The sequence below is a fragment of the Pezoporus flaviventris genome, unplaced genomic scaffold (assembly GCF_033815535.1).
Source record: "Pezoporus flaviventris isolate CSIRO_AGI_PZ_B2104156 unplaced genomic scaffold, CSIRO_AGI_Pfla_v1 ptg000021l, whole genome shotgun sequence".
Lineage (NCBI taxonomy): Eukaryota > Metazoa > Chordata > Aves > Psittaciformes > Psittacidae > Pezoporus > Pezoporus flaviventris.
In genome coordinates, this window is record NW_026892569.1 from 2,529,607 (window position 1) to 2,552,252 (window position 22,646).

Here is a 22,646-nt window from a genome sequence, read left to right on the forward strand (position 1 = left end):
ACATTTCCAAGTACCAGTTAACCTAAGAACAGTATGTAGACATATGAGTCTCAGAGGCTATGCTATCTCTCTCAGCATGCTTTGAGACACATCAAAACCCATCTATATAAAGGGTAGTTTTGTCTATCTCAGGCCTTTCACTTTATTGTGTGGGCAGTTTATTTGGCTTTTCTGTTAGTGTTATTTGCTTAGGACATTATCAAGGTTTCCTTTGCTCTAGTTATTTCTAAATCTTAGTGATGACCGAGGTCTAAGACAGCAGAAATAAACTTACACTTCCCAACTTCTGCAGTTCTTCTCTAGGCAAGGCTGGGCTTTGCAGATGAGATGCTATAATAAAGAAGGTTCTTGCGGAATGTCTGCTCCCCTGGCCTGGACTTCTGTCACAGGGTGGGCATCATCCCTTGCAGTTCCCTTCAGCTGCCTAAAACAGTTTGTGAGCTGCAGTTGAGGGTGAGCTATGTTTCAGGCATTTTCTTCTAGGTTTTAAGAAACCTGGGGCTATCTGGCAGCAGAGGGCTGAGGGGCTGGCAGCAGCCACTGCACCTACTGGGCAGCTGCTGAGCCCTGCAGGACCCCATTGCTTTGATATTTCCCTTCTTTCAAGGATGTGTGATTCACTATTTGTTTCCTGTGGCTGTGTGCATTGGAAAGGTGGCCCGTGCTGTTTGTGCAAGCCACCACTGTGATGTGCTACTGGTTCATGTTTGCACGCGTGTGTGTTACTCATGGGACATCAGAGAGAAATCACTCCTTGTGCAGGCAGCCCTGACGCACTTTTCAAAGACTTCAGCAACAAGGTCTGAGATGTGAATTGAGGAACGAGGGGCTGTGTGCACTTCAGGAAGAAATAAAAACCTGTTTCTGCTGTAACAAGCCATGGCAGCAACCCAGCCCAAGGAGCACTGCACATGGAGCCATACTGGCATAATTTCTACTTCCCAGCTCTTACCTGCAGCTCAAGGTATATGCCTAGGCAGTGGCTCCAGAGTGCATTAACAGATAAAAGAGAAGTTTTATTTCCGTTTCAAGAAAGGGAAAAAAAAAAATCCTAACAACAAAACCTTCCACAGCTTGCTCTCTTGTAGACAAAACTTTCTTAAGTGATGTTGAAATGCTTAGGGTTCTTGAACCTTCGTTTTTTTTCTTTGCTTTCAAAAGATAATGGTGGTAGTAAGAAGGCACCTAACAGTGTAATTGCACATAGATGTGTTTTATAACCATTTGAAGCAGCAGGTTGAGATCTCTGTGGGAGAAGGGAGGATTAACCAACTCCATGGGAAAAGACCCCTGCTTTATCTCACAAAGTTAGTGCAGCTGTCAATGAAGGGCAAAAGGGAAGTTCAACCCTATTTAAAGTTAGGAGTGGAAGGTGGGGATCTTGTTTCTTAAGTACTTGATTGTTTTCATTTGTAGTTTGAGGTGCCCCTGAAAGGAAGGTGGTTTTGGCTTGTCTGTTGAGAAGGACAGTGGTGGGTGAGTAGTTTGTCTAGGGTTTTGTTTGACTTTTGGGGGGGGGGGCGGGGGCGGGCTGTTTTAGGCACACTTTCAACTTTGGATTAGTAAACTTGTTTGTTAAATTGGAGGCTGGATGATGTTTTGTATTCCTGCCTGTTTTTCATGTGCTGCTCTCAAAGTGATTAGGTAACAATTCTGATTCCCCTGAGGTTAAAAGCTCTGACATTCTCCTCTATAAGGTAATAAGAGAAAGTGTAGCCACAGGAAGCAGCGTCCTGGTTATTGTCTTTTGGGATTAATGATCCTGATGACAATAACTGGAAAAGCAAGGCAGGTAGGAAATAGAATTGCACAAGTAATGAAGCCTTGGGTTACCTTATTCCCTGAATACATATCTTTGCAGGAGCAGCTTTCTTGGATGTCATTCCCTAATATTCTCACTATATATACAGTGTGTATCCAGTAGCATATTCACCAACACAGAATGATGAACTTATGTAAATTCTGCAGTGCTTTGTACCCTTTACATGTTTAAGCAAACTGGAGTAAGTTATTCTTTGACTTTTGAGACTAATTGATACTACCTGACCCAGATGATACAAGCATACAAAACTATGGGAGGCATCTGAAAAAATGGGATGCTCACTGAAGAGTGTTAGCTTTGAATTACAACAGCCTGAAAATAATTTTGTATGTATTTGTGTCTTGGATGTACATATACATGGACCTAAAGGGGTGCTGCAAATCTTGAGGATTTGCTTGTATTTAGCAGCCACTTGTTTTCTGCCTTGCGCTGCTCAGTGTAAGAGAGGGAGCTATGGTACTTTCGGGTTTATTTATTTTGCCATGAGAACTTGCATCCTTGCTTTCTGATGTAATTTCTTTCCCTGTGGTGTCTGGGCATGAGTGGCATTGTGAAACAAGCTATTAGAAGGGATTTTACCCTTCTATCTAGGAAAGCTCAGAGGTTCTTCTGATCTTTTAATGTAGTGATGACCCAAGAAGACATGTCCCTCTTGCTCTGAAATGGTGAGCTTGTTTTGAAACCTCTGGTGAGTAAAATTGTTGCTAACAGAGCTGAGCCTGTAGCTGTTCACTTAGAGCATTCAGCTAGATGGTGTCCATCATGACAGCTCATGGAGGATAGGTCTTTGAGGCTGCCAGAAGATGTCCCAGCATGGGGTTTGTACATAAGGACTGAAAAGCCTTCCTGCCTCCTCAAGTAAGCTTCTGTCTGTTCACTCCAAACATGGTCTAATTTGCTCAGAAGTCTGTGAAATACTCTGCCCTTTTTATGCCACTAAATCGAGTTACAATTTGCAAAGAAACCTGATGGCAGCTGAATTTTATCTTGTTTTATATTTGATTTCATCTTCATATTCTAGTTGCTACACCATTCATTTTTGAAAGAACCATCAAATACTTCTTGCAAATAATTCAATAGAGCATAGCCACATGTGAAAAAATCTCAGTAGACATATTTAACCTTGTGAATCAGTTTCATTTCCTATGTTTAGTGCTTTATGAAAATTCATGTTTTATCTGCATCTTGCAAATTCTTTATTGTATTGAGGTTTTTCATTGAAAAAAGTTAAAAAACTTTGATGATATTCAAATGACTTCTGCTCCTGAATGCTGATCAGCTCAGCATTAATGGGCAGACATTCCTTGTAGCTGCTGTTTAACTTGAATGCTGTCAAAATAATAGTGTTTGCTACTCATGCACCTCCAATTTACTCTTGTTAATGGTGCTTTAGTTTCTGAAATCATCCTTCAAAGATGATTTTAAGTGACATCTGTGTAGGCCTAAAGACTGGAATTGCCTTCTAAGTCATATCCATTTGTGCCCAGGGATTTAATTAAACTATTTTGAAATACAAAAAGAGGAAAAAAAAAAGCTTTGGAGTATTTAGGAACGAGAATTTTCCCCACCCCCATTCAGCAGCCATGCTCAGAGAGACAGGGGACTGTTCATAAATATGCTCTAATTGCCTTAATGAAGTATGTAATCACATGATATTGGAAAAATAGGATGGAGGTGATATTTAATGGGATGAAAGAATCTCTGTGCTAATTACAAGCTGCAGTTTTAAGGCTCTCATCTGCCTTGAAACTTCTGAATTTTGGATGCAAGACATTTTATACCTCTGGGTTTTACTTTTTATTAAAACACACAGGCATCTTAGCAGGGTTTGCCCCATTTAAACAATATAAAAATTCATTGACAAAGCAGATGATTTAGAGCTAAAGAAAAACGAGAGAAGTGTAGACATAGTTAGGAATTTAAAGTAGCCCAGGCCTTTGCTGTCCTCTAAATTCAGGTAAAGCATTGAACAGAGGGGGTCTTTGCTGCTGAAAAACTAAAAAGAACTAAAGATGCAGGACTAGGGTCTCTGTTAATGCCTGTATCTTTAACTCTGTAAGGGTAGTAAACTGCTGAATTTGTGTGACTGTATAAACTACTTTCTTCTAATGATAAATCTCAGACTGAATCCTTTCTTCTGGTTTATCTTGAATTGATAAGAATTTGCATGTTTAATGGGGGGAAAAGTTCTTAGCTATTGTTGCTAAGGGAACGGCCACCTGTATTCCCTTGGTGAGAACAACTGTCTCTGCATCTAAGCAACGGAAATCTGGGAGCAACTATCAGTAGTGGCAAGGTTGCATGTGGTAGGAGACCACTGTAGGATTAACGACAACGTTTGCTTGAAAGGAGTTTGCCTGTTGCAATATGTTGAGGTGGAGAGGTGCATTTTCCTAGCAGTGGTCTGAGCAGGCTTTGTATCTTGCTTTCTAATTATTCTTTTTGAAGTCACAGACGCTGTAGATCAGTGTTCACCTGTAAAGCGTAAAGCATGTCTTTTTTGTCTTTTTTTAATTCCCTTTGAATCACAGTATGAATTATGAGGCAGCCCAAAGTCAACTGTGGTGCTCTCCTGCTTATTTTATAGCTCCTGTCATGTTGGTTTGGAAATACATTAGGGTTTCAGTTGTAATGTCCACCTTGTGTTCACCTCTGATCTTTTCTGTTGCAAACCCGTCATTTGCTCTGACCCAGTGTATCAATCACTCAACCTAGAGGAAGTTGCATGTTTTGATTTAGTGACTCTGGCCAGAGTAAATTTAGTGCCATCTGCCATGATAGAACTTGTATAATTGTTTAATATCTTAGTTTATTCTTTGCTTTGTCCCACTGTGTGACTCTGAATAAGTTAATAGCAGCATTGCATTCCTAATGATGTAGGTCTCTTAATGTATTAATAATGATGTCATACCTATTTCAGTCATGCCCTCTGTTTTGTACTGTAGAAGTATCTGTACAGCTCATTACTGTGTTTTATCCTCAATCTAGCATGTTGTGGTTTTGTTTGAAGTCAGAAGTGATTCCCAGGAATCTACCATATATACATTCAGCTGCTCTGATACAAGTTTTATTCTAGGAGTTATTCTGGAGTAGCTAAATCAAAGAAACTACCCAGTTGTGTGCAAACTGCAAATCTGCCACAAAGGCTGGGGGTACAATTGCTTCCTGTAGTCTGAATGAAGACTGCTGTTTGGTTTTAGAAATGTGGACTGTACTAGGTTGCTAAATGAGGCTGTGGAGTTAACACTGAGCAAAAGCTAACATCTGATGACAGCATGCAGGTAGAGGTACAGCTCAAATGGACTGTGGGTCTATACAGGAGACTTTTCCTGGTGATGTTTTTATGGATCAAGAAGGCCCATAAAATGTAGTTCTTTGTTAGTTTTTAACAAGTGTATTCAACAAGTTTGCTAAGTCTTTTATCTTAACAGCTGTATGATACATTCATAGGGTGATGATAGGTAAGCAAACAAGGAATGCTGACCTGGAGATCTGGATTTTAATCAGTGACTGGGGTTTTTGTGTTGGTGACCTTATATTATGAAAAAAATAAAACAACAACAACAGTAAAAATAAATAAACAAACAAATAAAAAACAAACCACAAAACCAAGCCAGCAAACCTTAAACAACCCAAAAAAGCCCACATCCCCTAAACCTTTCCTTCAGCCTCCCTTTCCTTAAGGAAGCATCTCATTGTGTATCCCTCTCTGTGTCATAGCATCCACTAGTGGTTGTAGCTTGTAAAAATATTTTTCTCTGCTCTTTGAAAAAAAAAAGTATGAAGGAAAGAGGCAAAACAGTTTTGTTTGTAGTCTCATCACATTTCCAAGGTGATAGCTGTACTCCTTTTTTCCTCTGATGGTCCTGTGTAGTAAAACTTTCATGATTGTGTTTTTCAGACACTAACTATTAGTTTAACAGGAGTCCTCACAGGGTACTCTATTCCTGAAATACATATATTGTTACCCTTATCTATATAACAACATTAATTTTTAAAAACTTTGGATGCTCATCTTATCTGAGAGCTGACTGAAATAGCAGAATAAAAGATTCAAGCTTAAGATACAGAACACTTTTTGTAGAACATAGCACAAAGAAGGATATTAACGTTTGAAGTGATTTTAGCTTTCCTGCACTCTTTGTGGGTCTTTAGCATTCTCTACTCTCTCTAATCTCCACTGTATCGTTCAGTTCTTTTAACCTTAATTCTTTGTGCTGCACTTTGAGCATCAAAAAGCACATTCGATATCCAGAAAAACCTTCCCTCAGACGTTTGCGCTTCAACAGAATAGTTTTGAAACATAGATAGAGACAAGAATAAAGGAGTGCAAACAGTGTAAAGAAAGTCGTGAGTGTGGAGGGAAGAAAGGGGCTCTAATGAGAAAGACGGTGAAGGTATAGTGACTGCACTGTAAGGAAAAGATAAAAAGATAAAAGTCCATGTAACACTGAAATAACACTGTGTTTGTTATTCTAAGAACTTCATGCAGCATCTATTGGCAAGCTGTGGTCCTGAAGCTCTTCTACACTCACCTAAATGTTTCAATTCTATCTCAACTCTCACCCTAACAAGCAGAAATTTTGCTCAGGCTTGAGTAAAACTATGGACAGTGTGAACACTGCTTTCTGTCAGCTGATCTGAGGCCAAGTTAAACTGCATCTAAACTTGACCACAGCTGTGGTCCTTGCCAGAGCTTTGCTCTGGAATGATGGCCAGTGACTCAAGTCATCTTTGAGTTCCGTTGGTCTGGTTACTCTCTTAACTTATATTGGTGTAGGTTTACATCTTTTGTCTTATGTACACCTCCTTGTAACTAAGTCTCCCAGCATTAGGGGAGCAGCTAGTCTTAACTCTGAATACTTGTGGTTCCTGTGGTTCCTGATGTAGACCCGTGCTGCTATGCTCTAGACATTTTGCCTTAAAATACCATCCTAAACCAGCTTTGTCCTCTTTGAGATGCTAGCATTTTGATAATGGTATGCAACACAGATGTGAAAATCTGACTACAAGCGCTGCGTGAGATGTGTGGCTGAGCGAGTCATACAACTCCAGACCAGGGTAATGGCTGTGTGAGTCTTGCCTCACAATTGAGTGTTCAAACGTAAGCACTTTTGCTAGTTTAATAACTGCACCATAGTGGGTAGTCTCACTGTTTATATCTTTAAGAGACAAGACATGTCTCTTGAAAATAGATCTTTTTATAAAAGATTGGCATGAAATTAACAGCTTGGGAAACTTTTAAGGACCTAATTATGGTCCACAGAAAAGGTGTAGCATCTGAATTGTAAAGATGATCATGCTAGTGCCACAAGAAGAAAATACGAATTAACTGAGGGCACTATAGTTTTTAATTGTACTTTTTATCACCCAGAAGAGTCATTAAAGAAGCCTGACAGAAGTCATAAAAACTGTAAAAACCATTCCAGGAGATTTCACTTTTTAAAATTGAAAAAGGGAGCAAGACATGGGGAGAAAAAAGCTAGTGAAGCTTTCTTTTTGTGTGAGCTTGCTCTCTGCAGGTGAATGTTTGACTGGGTTCATTTCACTTTTAATTCTTAATCTATATTCAAGCCAAAGTGTAATATCAAGTGGAAGAGAGAGGAGAAATGGAAGAGATGTCTTCTGAAAAAAATGCCACTACATATGGTGTTTTTTTTTTCCCCTCCTATGGAGTGAGAATTTGTCTATAAACAAAAGGCACTTCTAAACCTTTGTATTAAATTTGATGCTGAATTTTTCCTTGCCAGGAAAAATAATGATGTATTGTAATAACACACACATATAAAGAAATAGCGCAGAAAGCAAAAAGAGCAGAAGAACTTTTCCTCCTCCAGGAACAAAGAATGAACCTAAATTAAGAAACTACTAAAAAAAGGGCCAGTCAGTTGATTCTCAGTCAGGGTGTTCCCTTGAGAGGGATTTCTTGGAGCAGGAAGGTTAGAACACCAGATGCAGAATGCAAGGGAGTCTCAGCAGGGGAGACAAACATTGCTTCAGAAGGTGTTTGATCATGGTGGCCGCTTGTCTAGCAGGAAATGCTGAGTGCCTTCAACTCCTGGTGTTTTCAGTGGCAGCTAAAGGTACTTGGTGAGGCTTTCCAAAAATGCTAAGCACCATTCAAGGTAAACAGCATGCTTTTAATAGGCTTGGGATTAGACTGAACACATTAGATGAGATGGTAAGAGTCTACTTTGAAAAGGTTATATATGGAGTCAAGTGCTTTTTAATGTGTGAAGTTTGGTGGTGTGTGCATGTTTGAACATGTTAATGTCAGGCCTTAAGAGAACACGACGTGCTCTTTCCAAGTGTAGCAAATAGATTGTTCTTGATTGTGTATCATTTTTTTGTTATATATAGGCATATTATTGGAAGTGAGTGATGTAGATGTTGTAATGGAATTATGCTCAATGATACCCTCAGGAGGTTTGAGTACAGTACAGTAGGAATATCATTTGGAGTGAAAATATCCTATGAAGTCATCCAGCAGCTGCATCTTTCGTAAGCACTGCTGTAACAGGCAAGAGTTTTGTAGAAAATAATTAAATTATCCAGGGCTTTTCAAAATTTATCAGGGCTAGAAGTCAATCAAATGCAGGTTCTCTGATTTCATGAATTTTTAGTTAACTTACTAACAGTGCCTGGCAGTAGTTAGGATTGAGGGTGGTGGAGTTTTGTATTTTTAAATATAATGGCAAGGATTTTGTGCAAATATTTTGCACGGTGCAAATAAATTTTGCAAAATTATCTAGCAAAAGAAAGACAAGCATGAAAATACTCTCATTCAGCAAAACAAGAAAGACTTTGGTTCTGCCACTTATGTTGATGCTTCAAGAGATTATCAACTTGAATATTAATGCACTGAAAAGCTCTAAGTGTTTTTTGGATATTAACAAAACTTTGTAAGAAACAGGGTACTGTGTATATGTTAATAAGAGTAAGGAATAAGTGAAAATTCCTGTAATGCTCTTACCTGATGATCATCAAAATACGAGACTCGAGGAAAGATTATCCTGCTGAAACCTTCAACCTGTTCTATGAACAAGGATGATCATGCTGCTTTCTACCTTCTAACGCTCACAATTCATCCACATTTCTGGTTTTGTTCACAGAACAAAAAGGAAATTGGAAGTTCATCCATAAAGGGCTGGGGTTTCTGTCCATGAGCAGCCCTGTTTTAATTGACTGCAGTGGGATTTCTCTTACTACCAGGAAAAGATTCGTGTGTGCAAAGGAAATGATTCAAGAAGAAAGTTATTCTTTGCATATTTGACTATGTGCTGTGTTTCAGTACTTTCTTCTGTCAACAGCTGGTGAAAGTACTTCAGAAAGGACTCTTTTAAAACAGTATCCATTGGTACCATTTCAGCATGTTAACTCTAGTGGAGGCAAATATAAAGATACTTGGGGGAGTATGGATTGGGCCTTTCCCTTGCTTTATGAGCTTCCAGAAGGTAATGTCCAGCACTTAAATATGAGAAATTAAAAGATAGAGTCCTTCAATTCTAATTTATACCAATATTTGAATAACACCCATGGTATGCTATGTAGTGTTTTTACATTTTTATTTATAGTGATGGAGATCCCACAGGATTTTCTAGAAATTTTTTTGAACATTGATTCTCTATAACTAATATTAGCAGCTCATAGACAGTCCGAAATGTATATTATAACTATTTTCAGGATGCTGCTTTTACTGCCCAACAAGTCCTCCTTCCTTTCTATGTTTAGTATTCCAGTGTGCCTGAAACAAAGCTAGCTGGTAGCAAACAGCAGCAAAAGTTTGTTCTTTCTGTTAAGAAAATACAAAGGACCATGTACTTCAATGGAAACATCCCTACTTCACAGTCTGGTAATATGTAGAAAGGTATTTGAAACTATAGCTCAAGACAGAGTAGCATGATTTTGCTCTACATGCAATACCTCTCGAGTGTCAGAAAGTGGAATTAAGACATGCTTCCGTTGTGGGGTGTCAAATATGCAAAATAACTATGTTTTGGAGCAAAATAATGATGAAACAAATTCATTTATTGCCACATAAAATCTTAGCTGTCTAAGCTGTCTATGGTAGAATGGTTGCTGTTGGTTTATAACCTTATATACATACACCTATCTGATATTCAGATCTGAGTTCTAGAAAATAATATTCAAAGTAGGCAAGTAGCCAGCAAACTCCAGTCCAGAGTATTAATTAAGCATATGTTAAAAGTAGAACATACTAAGAGTAGGTCAAGAAGTAAATCTTACTTATGGTCTACAAGATGCTAATTATTTTCCCTCCTCCCTGCCACAGTGTCCGTAAGCCCCTCAAAACAGATACCTAAGATACTCTGTGGCTTCTAGTATAACTTCTTGAAGTATCTAGGAGGAGTTTCTAAAATGAAGCCTGTGGGGCTGTTTGTGACTAACAGCACTTTTGTAGGTTGCTAACAAAGGAATCTTTCGTGTTCTGTAGTTGAATACAAAGGTATTATGCTACAGATGAGTTGTATCTACCCAGTCAGTGTAGTCCTCAGTGAAGAAAATCAAATACATTTATTGTGAACCTGAAGCTGTCAGGGAAGTGGGTGTTCTTTAAAGTGATGAGACTTCCTGTTCTGCACTGTGCACTTACACTATGTACTTGCTCTGTTTCTTAAGAAGACATTTCCCTAATACTGAAAAATGCCCTACATATAAGGATCTTCATTATTATAACAGGCCTTGAAGTCCCTTCTACTTTTGATTAAACAGAAAGAAAAAAGCATTGCATGATTGTTGTCAGAAGTACAGATAATTTTAGAATGTTTTAGAATAATGTAAGTATTCGCAGCATGACAGTGTGTTTTATGAGACTTTTCCAAGTTGGTTTTGAGGGTGGATCCCCCTGTTCTAGAGAAGCATTACATTTTTACACAATCAGCTTAAATATTTTTGATGTTTTAGTTAGGAATGTAGGATACTGTCTTTGCACGTTTAATAAGACTGCAGATCTGTATCAAGACACTATATTCGGATATTTGCATTTCCTAGGGAGCATTTAAAAAAAGATAGTGGCTTTTTCAATAACTTGACCAGATGCGTTGTACTTGTGTAAAGTCTGTTTTCAGCAACTATGCACTTGCTGAGGTGGGTGTATTTAGCTGATGGTAGACTGTTTGTTCTTCAGGGTTTTTTCTTCCCACCCCCGTTGTTGTGTAGGCTCTTGGTACAAGATTGAACACGACTGTTTTATAGTGGTTTAACAAGTTACTACTTGCCAGCTGAGCTTCTATGAGCTTCACTGATTTTGCAAGTGCTGCAAGCTCTACCTCACTGAGCAATAAAATGCATTCACCTAAGCCATCTATGGCAACGCCACTGTGGATGTAGTTCACCTCGCCATTGCAATGGGCAAGTACTGGCCCTGTGGTTAGTAAAGGCAGCTCAGGAAGCAGAGAATTGTGTTGAATCCTGGGCCTTTGCCTTGACTTTGATAGACTGTAGTTGCTTGAATTTTGGAGGAAAAAAATAGTTTTCCCTTTATAAATTAGCATTTTTCTCTTTAAATTCTGAAACTGGAGTGATGACAAATCCAGATGCTGTTGCCATAAGAATGTAGGCAGCTTGCATCTGGGCTCTGACACCAACAACTCTGTTCCATATGGCCCAGTTTTAACACGAGAGAATTTTAACAAGTGAAAAGGACAAACAATCCATCAAGCCTAAGTACTGTTCATTTCTTATTTTTTAAGGAAAACAATTTGTACAGCATTAAGACACATTGTTATTCATGGTAATTTCTCTTGAGGAGCATTTTCCTCTAGCCTGACTTGGAGAGGAAACTCGGGTTTAGTTTGACTTTGCAAAACATTCAAAGTTTTACTGGGATAGCAAGTTTGAATGTATGTTGAAAAGACTTCTCTATTTTGTGATAGATTACACAAATTAACATCACAGTTGAATGCTGACTACTTGTGCTATTGCAACTTCAACACAGCAGCAGGGATGCTCACAGAGGCTAAATGCCATGGTAAGAAGCTTCCTGCTAGCACTGCCTAAGCAGTTATACACCTTACCCTGGGTGTGAAAGTCAAATGGGGTTGTGATTTGTTGTAACTTCATCAACTCTGTTTCAGTAGGGGATTTCCAGTCAAGTGGAAAAATTCCTCCCCATCTGAGTTCAACAGTTTCTTCTTTCTTTGCATCCAAAACATAATTAGTTACAGAAGACCTAATGCATCCCTCTTGTTAAGAGTTGATACATGAATATAGGTGATACAAAAAGTGAATTTTTCTAGTTTCAATGTCTTCCTCTTCCTGTGTTGGTCTCTTCTTATTTTACAGTTGTGACATTAGCCTTTCGAAGTTCCTTTTGGTCAAACCCCACTATTCTCAGACTGGTTTTATAGCTGAGCACTTTATGGGTGATAAGCCAATGAAATGGCAGATAGTCTGAGCAAAATAATATTTGTAGGCAGTAGTTGCATTACTCCTCTCTGTATGAAAATATTTGCAGAGTGAGTTTCGGAGACAGTGTAGTGAGGCTCCTGTTTTTTTGAGTTCCTGGTGAGCAGGGGAGGAGCTGTTTTTAAGCATCAAAGACTCTAATGAAAATTGCATTTTCTTTTTCTTGCTTGATCTGCAAAAAATCTGGGGTAGTAATGCATTTGAAACAGCAAATCTGTCCAGAGGCTATATGGTCTATATCCTATCTTGCAAGGGTAAAATGATTTTGAACAAGAGCGTGACAGTTTTAGCTGGTTGATGCTTAGCACAGTTCCAGTGCTGTACTTAGAAAAAGTATTTGGTACTGTAGGTAGGAGACTTCCTTCCATACTTTATTTGAGGGAACTACATGGAGCCAGAAAGACGTGGAAATGTATATGACCACGTACTTTGTACCTACGAGCTGCCATGAGAGTTTCACTACAGTGAAATAGAAATGATTTCTAATAATTTAAGTGGTACGAGCTTTAGGCTGGAGATTCATATGACTGCAACTAGATCCTGACAGCAGCATTCATGGATAATTGTGTTCTGGGATACTTGTTCATATTGAACAAGGTTGATGACCTTCCTATACTGTATTGGCAATTTGGGATTCTTTCCACATACCTTTGCACACAAGCTTCTGAGACACTTGGAAATTGAAAGGTGACAAAGGGGTAGTTCATAAACTGCCAAAATACACACCAGCACCATTTCAAATCAGGAAGTAACGTATAATGTTGTCAGAAGTACAATTGCAGGGTGAGTGCATGGGCAGTGTATGGAGGACAGATGAGGGAGGTATGTACCGAGTTACGTACCAGGCTTGGAACTACTGGGCTCTGGTCTCTGTTGCAGAGTCAAAGACCTCCTTTGAAATTACAAAGAAGGAGTATTTAAAGGAGGGAGAAATGGGGTATCTAGCTGCAGTACCTACTGCTGAAAGCAGTTCTACATTTTTGGGAATCTGCAAAAAGAAATTAAAAAAAAAGAAATTGTAATCTGTAAATCTGTACATAGAGATAAAAGCTGGTGGAAAAAAAAACCCTATTTTTGTTTTACTTGAAGTATACGCAGTATAAAGCATTTTAAATACCAGGCTTGGAATGAAGTAACAGCAGGAATAGAAAACACTGAAAACCAGTGTATGGCTTGAGTAAGATTACATTTTGCATTTCTACAGCATTCTAGCAGGAGTTGCTCTGGGGATTAAACTAAACCTCACTGATGGAGGGAACTCGCCTTGCTCTGTCCCCAAAGATTTTAATTTTCTAATATGACCTGTTGGATTTGTATCCTCAGCCTTCCTTCAAAAGCTAATATGTAACAACTAGATCACACGAAGGAGAAATAGATAAATAAAATCTGGAGATTATAATTTTTATATCCCATTATAATAAACATAACAAATGTAAAGTGAAACATCTGGTAAAGCTATTGAGAGACCAGAATTTGCTGCAAGTAAAACATGACAAGTCATTTGCTCTCACCTGCTCCAAGAGAAGTGTTCCTCTCTAAAAACAAAAACTAACAAACCTAAACAAAAACACTCAACTGAAGCAAAACCAGCAAACCCCATGAAAACCCCAAACTTAACACTATGAAAATACTTGTCTTTTAGAACCTTTCTTAAGCCAAAAGAACAAATTAATTCTAGACGTTTTGAAGCAATGTAGATTATGAAATGTAAGAAGTCCTGTAATTTCTTTATCCATGTGAACTGTCATTGCTTTGATGATTGCTCTTCTAACTGATTTTGGGGTGTTATTAAAGAAGCAGATACTCTTTTGCACATTTCCTGTACCCGTGTAGGTCTCTACTGGTATGTTAACTAAACTAATAATGACCCATGCTGTATGATGCAAATATCTACTAAATTGACAGATGGAAGGAAGTAATTTGAAGTTCTTAAATTAACTATCCTCTTTTCGACATCAATACCACAAAGAAAACATTATTCTACAAGAGAATATATTTTCTGTAATTTATAATAACAGAGTAATGATGTGGTAAGGATGCAATTAGATCTAATTTGCTTGTGTAAGTGAGCTGGATGAAAAAAGATCAATATTCAGTCTACACCTAGTGTGAAAAACAATTTGTTTAATTGATAAAAAACCTTCTGCTTCAGCTAATTACATAAAAATGACCTAATACTCATGTAAATTAAGAATATTTATGGTACACGAGTATTTTAATTACATAAATCATCTTTACCTGTTAACTGGTATTCCCTTTGTAAACTCAGGGATTTCATTTTCAGGAAAATTTAATTTATACTTGTTTTCTAAAAGTTCTATATTGCTTTTAAATTACAAAGTAAGCCATTTCTCTCAGGGTGTCTATCTAGACTGAGATACTGTGGAAACAAACATCAAAACTTACTGTTCTGACTGTTTAACTAACCATTATCCAACAAAGAGGACAAGCAAATCTGATATCAGTGTGATGCTTGGTGGGTACAGACACAAAGGCCAGATGCTACACAGGTAATTTCTCCCTGTTGCCAGAGCAGACAGTGATGGGAAGGGGGGCAGTGCTCCCTTAAAGGCAATTTGGAGCTCAGAAATCAAGTTTCTGTTCTGAATAATCTTTGAAGGAAACTCTTGCTCCATCTTCAGTCAGTGGAAGGGTGACATACTCATTTATGATTTTTATCTATAATTAGGCTGTGCTGTGCTCGCCATAGCACGGTTGAACATAGGGACTGTAGCTTTAAATTATTTTCCAATTTAAAGATAACTGCCACACATTACCTGGCTGCATTGTGTCCTGATGATATGTAGGTACAATCTTGCACCTCCTCAGTGACAGGAGGACAAGTATTCAGGTACTGACATTGAACAAACCTTCCAGTCCAGCTCTTCTTTCATGCTAGCTACTTAAAGAGTACTATCCAGGCTGCACACTGGGCTACTGAAACTCATCTACACTCTAAGAGCGGTGCTGTCATGGGACTGCCCAAGCTGTTGTGGCAGAGGTTACCTAAGCAAGTCTTCCTTCTAGCTCTGCACCGTGCCAGTTTTCTAGTGCAGAGAAAGTCCTCATGCCTTCTGGCAATATAGAGTTCCCTGGAGTCTCCAGTGGTTATCCCGTGGAGGCAGCTGGGTACTGGGGCCCCTGCGTCAGGTAAAGAAACTAATGCGTTGGTCATAGCAACTTCCAGTGTTGTGAGTGAAGGTTAGGGAAACCTTCAACACAGCATGTGACTGACTTGTTCCATCCATTTCCTTCCTCAGTCTCCAATTCATGGGGATGAGAAGTAACCAGAGACTGTTGTGCTAAAGGCAGAATAAAGTAATGGCAGCTGGGCTTTGGGGAGCACTGGCTTTGCTATTAGGTAAAAGCTGTTGTTACTCACGCTGTTTTCCCTTGTGTTTTAGTGCTTATGGCACAGTTTAGATTAGGAAGCACTGCAATTCTGTGGGGCAGGATAAGTGATGATTTAACCTTTTATAGGAACCATTCATCAGTCCAGTGAGAATTGGAAAAATTAGTGCTGCTCTAAGCCCTTCACAATCCCTACTAAATGTCACTGTTGTGAGCAATGGATGCTGTAAAAACTGTGAAGTTGGGGAGGCAGAAGGAGGAGGAGGAACAGGACTGATTAAATTTCTGTATAGAAATAGTGCTCTCTGTGACCCTTGAAGTTGAGATTTTCCTTGGGATATAAAGGGGTTTGGATTCTCACCTTACCTTCCAGTTTCATGGGCACATTCTATACATTTAAGTAATGATGCAAACAGGACAATGCAATCTTTTGGTCTTTATACAGACATACATATGTTTAGTTTCCAGGAAGTGCTCAGATATTGACACTTACAGATACAGAAGCACAGGGATATATCTTAAATTTTACAATTCCTAAGCACATGCACTCTATCCTTTGAATGGGGGACTTTATAAAACGTGTTTAACCCTTCCCAAACTACCATTATTCATTGATCCATGCTACTCCACATAGAGTTCAGGACTCAAAACTCTCCCAATCTTGAAATCCAAGAGCATACTCTTTTTTTTTTTTTTTTTTCAGGTCTGAACGCAATTTAATAGCAGAGAACAAAATCCTCTGCAGAACAGTTGGTATTTTCTGGCTTTCAGCACTGTATGGTAATGTAAATGTCAGGACAGCATAAGGTAATAATTATGAAATCATATTTTGCTGCTTAAAAGAACCAAAAGGTTTCTAAAAAGTAAACAAAACTTGTAAGCTCTCTCAGCCAGTGGCTCTATTTTTGTATGTTTATGGACAGTATTTAGTGCTGTCTGAGTGAAAATTATTATAATAATAACAAAAGCTCTTTTCTAATTCTCTTCTTCTAAAATCTTATAGTGTTCACGACATACAGCATTTTAGCTACCTGGAGGATGAGAGAAGAAGCTTTGGGTGTCATGTCATGTCTGGCTCTTCTCTGTAAGAATATGCCAGATTAGTTAAGTCACTCTTGATTACAGAAGAGAGACCAAGCCAGAGAGTTATGCATGCTTCCGTCTTGTAGTGGAGTGAATGCTGGTTACAACCCTTTAGCCTTTTATTAAGGGCTGGCAGTAGTACTTATGGCTTAGTAGTTCAGAAAGAAAGAGTGGAAAAAAAATGGTAATTCTCTTCCAATGCAGTGAGGTTTGTTTGTATTAGACCATGAAATACAGGTAGAAATGTTAGGTGAAATGTAAGAGGTCACAGAAACCAGGCAAATTTGGTCTTTGAGTCCTGGTTCTTGTATTTTATCTGTTAGAGTACGTTGCCTGCCCATCATTTTCCTTGCCATAACAACGAGCTAACCTTTGAAATTAGAGCTATCCCTGCAGACTTATATAGAGCTTACACTAGAGCAAAAACTAGCATCACCATTCACTTATATTTTTGTGGTCATTGATAGGTGAAAGGATCTTTAATTATATTTCTGCTCCGCATTCTTCCTCTTTATCGTGTAAAAATGTTTTACTTAATGCAGTCCTGCTCTTCTGCATAATACATCATTCGTATGCAGTGGAGATTTGAAGCATATTCTCACAAATTATAAGAAGGCTTAAAGCATGAATCTTCACAATGCCCAAATGCATTTTACAACAGCTCCAGTGCCACTGTGAGCTATGTTACGTTTTTGTTCTGAAGGGGTGCTCCTCAGAGAGGAGGTAGAAAGTTATGGGCTGTCAAAAAGCCTTGATGTGTTTCTAGCCATAAGTTTCACACTTGGAAAAACAGAGCAAGGTGTTTGTAGAGAATGCTGTCACCTTGGGCTGGGATAGGGCTGTGCATGCATACCAAGAAGGACAGGCACGATGGTAAGACCCTCGGGTTCTTTGGATTACTTGCCATAAGGAGATGAACAAAATAATGCTGAGGAGGTCTCTTACGATTTTTTACCTACTGCACTAAATGCTTAGTATATTAATTCCTGCCCAGCAAGCTGTGGTACCATTTCAGACACGCTGTTTAATTTCTTCTCCTATTAATGGTAAATAATTTTCCTACACCTGCCAGTCTCACAAATATTTACATACTTTGGAATAAATTTGAGTGATTCCCTTGTCAGTCGCATGTGGAGTTGTGACCTAGTGTACTACTATGCAGGGCTGTCTCTGGGGAGACTGCATTTGTCTAATGAGTCTAAACAGAGTTGCTCAGCTGCTTTTCAGGCTTCAAACTCTTGAAAACTCACAGCTCTTTTTCCACTGGGACTGTAAAGGTCTTTGTTTCCACTGGATTTGGAGCCATGCAGCATTTTGTGAGTTAAAACTAATGCCCTGTGGATTATGCAAAGCTAAACCCATGCCAGATTGATGGGGTAGAGGCACATGTCATACCTTTTGAAAGATATCTAATAGGAATTGGAACATTCATGCCAATATGTGCTCTAAAACCATTACTAACTGCAGGGTTTTCTTATTCTTCAGTGTATGCTTCTCTGAAACATCTTTAATGCCTCACCAAGGGACTCTTGTGTCACTGGATGCTAACCACATTGTACCGGTGGGAAATCAAGAGAAACTCTAAAGTATGTTTTCAAGTTTTGCCTCACTCGTACTGTGTCTGTACAGTTGTATTGAATCAGGTGAGGAGTGGGCAGCAGTGGATTGCTAGCTGTTACTTGGATGTGACTACAGGAGTTGTGTCTTGATCAAGAATGACCATTGATCACTGGTGATTAAAAATGCCATAAATATTCTCACTAGGACTACCTCCAACAGGGTATCCAAATTCTGAGCCAGGAGTATTCTGATTATCTCCCAAGCACTAAATATATTCTCTCAGCAGTTTAAAAAATGCGAAAGTATTCATGTGCCTCATACCCAGAGATGGTTTCTGAAGCGTGGCATTTAGATTCAAGGCTAGGGATGAACCTCTGCAAATGCACTGGATAACGAAGTCTGGTCATTTGAAGCTAATGTAGCTGAAAGTACCTAGTATCCTTTGTAACAGCAGCTGTATGTCACATAGGACTTCGCTAGCTGTGAAGTAAGCTGGGCATTACAGAAAGTAAAGCCTGATGTTAATGGTAACTGTGGAGAATCAGTGTTGTGTACTTCACTGTACTGTGTTTAAAAACCAGTATCGAGTTGCCTACAATTTGTGCCATTTTTCTGGTGACTGATTGAAATACAATCTTTGACTCCCTCAACTTCTGCTTGTTTTTTAATTCTGAGTATAGCTCTTGAGCCTTATTCTTCTATATGCACTTTCAAGTTGTGTAAAGCTGTAATGTAATTGGAAGAACCATTGCCCATGTGGTTTGAAACCCCTGAATTAATGATGTACATAAAACCATTTTAAAATATAAAGCACCTGAATTCAAAGGCATAAACAATATCTGCAGTCATTCAGTTGAAAATGTTAACAAAATTTTGGCCAAGAGCAGAAAAAGTATCTCTCCAAACAGATATGAAGGTATTCTTCAAGAAAGTATCATAGTATCATAGTATGTTAGAGATTGGAAGGGACCTCGAAAGATCATCTAGTCCAATCCCCCTGCCGGAGCAGGAACACCTAGATAATGTTACACAGGAATGCGTCCAGGCGGGTTTTGAATGTCTCCAGGGAAGGAGACTCCACAACCTCCCTGGGCAGCCTGTTCCAGTGTTCCGTCACCCTCACTGAGAAGAAGTTTCTTCTCAAGTTTAAGTGGAACCTCTTGTGTTCCAGTTTGTACCCATTACCCCTTGTCCTATCATTGTTTGCCACTGAGTAGAGCCTGGCTCCGTCCTCGTGACACTCCCCCTTTATATATTTATAGACACTGATAAGGTCACCCCTCAGTCTCCTCTTCTCCAAACTATAGAGACCCAGCTCCCTCAGTCTTTCCTCATAAGGGAGATGTTCCACTCCCTTAATCATCTTTGTTGCCCTGCGCTGGACTCTCTCCAGCAGCTCCCTGTCCTTCTTGAACTGAGGGGCCCAGAACTGGACACAATACTCCAGATGGGGTCTCACCAGGGCAGAGTAGAGGGGAAGGAGGACCTCTCTCGACCTACTAACCACCCCCCTTCTAATACACCCCAGGATGCCATTGGCCTTCTTAGCCACAAGGGCACAGTGTTGGCTCATGGTCATCCTGTTGTCCACTAGGACCCCCAGGTCCCTCTCCCCTACACTGCTCTCTAACAGGTCATTCCCCAACCTATACTGGAACCTGGGGTTGTTCCTGCCCAGATGCAGGACTCTACACTTTCCCTTGTTATATTTCATCAAGTTACTCCCTGCCCAACTCTCCAGCCTATCCAGGTCTCGCTGGATGGCAGCACAGCCTTCTGGCGTATCAGCCACTCCTCCCAGCTTAGTGTCATCAGCAAACTTGCTGATAGTACACTCAATTCCCTCATCTAAATCATTGATGAATATATTAAATAATACCGGTCCCAGTACTGACCCTTGAGGCACTCCACTAGTTACAGACCTCCAACTAGACTCAGCCCCATAGACTACAACTCTCTGGCTTCTCTCCTTCAGCCAGTTCACAGTCCACCTCACTACCTGATCATCCAGTCCACACTTCCTCATTTTAGCCGCGAGGATGCTGTGGGAGACTGTGTCAAATGCTTTGCTGAGGTCAAGGTAGACCACATCCACCGCTCTGCCATCATCCATCCACCGTGTTATTTCCTCATAAAAGGCTAAGAGATTGGTCAAACATGATTTCCCCCTGGTGAAGCCATGTTGACTGCCCCTCATAACCTTCTTATCCTTGATATGCCTTAAGATGGTATCAAGGATAAGGTGTTCCATCACTTTCCCAGGGATGGAGGTGAGGCTGACCGGTCTGTAGTTACCCGGGTCCTCCTTCTTGCCCTTTTTGAAGACTGGAGTGACATTTGCTTTCCTCCAGTCCTCAGGCACCTCTCCCGTTTCCCAAGACTTGGTAAAGATGATGGAGAGTGGTCTAGCAATGACTTCCGCCAGTTCCCTCAGCACCCGCGGGTGCATCCCATCTGGACCCATGGATTTATGGATGTCCAGATTGCTCAACTGGTCTCTAACCCATTCCTCATCGACTAAGGCAAACCGCTCCGTCGACCTGACTTCATCTAAGGTCTCAGGGGTACAGGGCTCTTCAGGACTGCCCGCAGCAGAGTAGACAGAGACAAAGAAGGCATTCAGTAACTCTGCCATCTCTTTATCTTCTGTCACCAGGGCACCCATCCCGTTCATCAGTGGGCCTACATTGCCTCTGGTGTTAGTTTTGTCTGCCATGTATTTAAAAAAGCTCTTTTTGCTGTCCTTGACCCTTCTTGCCAGGTTTAATTCTAAGGATGCCTTAGTCCTCCTAGCTGCCTTCCTACATCCTCTAGCAGCAGCCTTATATTCCTCCCAAGTGGCCAGCCCCTCCTTCCATGACCTGTAAACTCTCCTCTTCCACTTGAGCATACCCAGCAATTCCCTGTTTAGCCACGCAGGTCTCTTGGCCCTCTTCCTTGACTTCCTACGTGTCGGGATGCTCCGATCTTGAGCATGGAAAAAGCAGTCCTTGAATGTCAACCAACTATCTTGGGCCCCTTTACCTTCAAGCAGCCCTGCCCATGGGATTTCCCCTAGCAATTGCTTGAAAAGGCCAAAGTTTGCCCTGCTAAAGTCCAGGGTTGCAATTCTACTTGGTATTCTACTAGTCCTGCCACACAAGATCCTGAACTCCACCATCTCGTGGTCGCTGCAACCAAGGCAGCCCTCAACCCTTACTGCTTCGACCAGATCCTCCTTGTTAGTGAGGATGAGATCCAGCAGCGCTCCTCTCCTGGTCGGCTCATCCACCATTTGCAGGAGGAAGTTATCATCCATACACTGGAGGAACCTCCTGGACTGTGGCTGGGTTGCCGAGTGGTCCTTCCAGCAAACATCAGGGAAGTTAAAATCCCCCACGACGACCACGGCCTGTGACTGTGAGGCCGCTCTCAGCTGCCTGTAGAAGGTCTCGTCAACTTCCTCACCCTGATCCGGTGGTCTGTAACAGACACCTACAACAGTATCCCCCCTGCCAGCCTGCCCCTTAATTCTCACCCACAGACTCTCAACTCGCTCATCATCTGTCCCTGGACAGAACTCTGTGCACTGTAGTTCCTCCCGCACATAAAGAGCAACCCCACCACCCCGCCTGGCTGGCCTGTCTTTCCTGAAAAGGACATAGCCTTCCATGACTATATTCCAGTCATGTGAGCTGTCCCACCACGTCTCTGTAATTGCCACCAGATCATAATCTCCTGACTTAACACAGGTTTCCAACTCCTCCTGCTTATTTCCCATGCTGCGCGCATTGGTGTACAGGCATTTCAGGGAGCGAGCTGAGCACACCGATTTCACCCTAGGATTGTAGGAGGCCTCCCAGTCTTCATTAATTCTGGAGCGCTGCCCCACTGGGGCAAGCCCAGCTACAAGCCCATCCCCCTTCGAATCTAGTTTAAAGCTCTCCAAATGAGCCCTGCTAATTCGTGCCCCAGCATCCTTTTCCCTCTGTGAGACAAACCTTTCTCACTTGTCATTGTCCAGACTGGTGCCCTATAAAACCAGCCGTTATCAAAGAATCCAAAGCCCTGCCTGTAGCACCAGTCTCGAAGCCAATTGTTCATGAACTGAATCTTCCCATTCCTTCCCACATCAGTGGAAGATGGAAGGAGAGAGGAGAAGATCACTTGAGCCCCAGACTCTTTCACCATCCGCCCCAAGGCCCTGTAGTCTTTCTTCATCCCCCTCAGACTGCGGGAAGCAGCTTCCTCCCCACCTGTCTGGAAGACCAGCAGCGGGTAGTAGTCTGTCGGGTGCACCAGGTTGGGGAGCGCCCTCGTGATATCCCTGATCCGGGCTCCAGGCAGACTACACACTTCCCTATGATGAGGGTCTACTCTGCATATCGGGCCCTCTGTTCCTCTCAGAAGGGAATCCCCTACT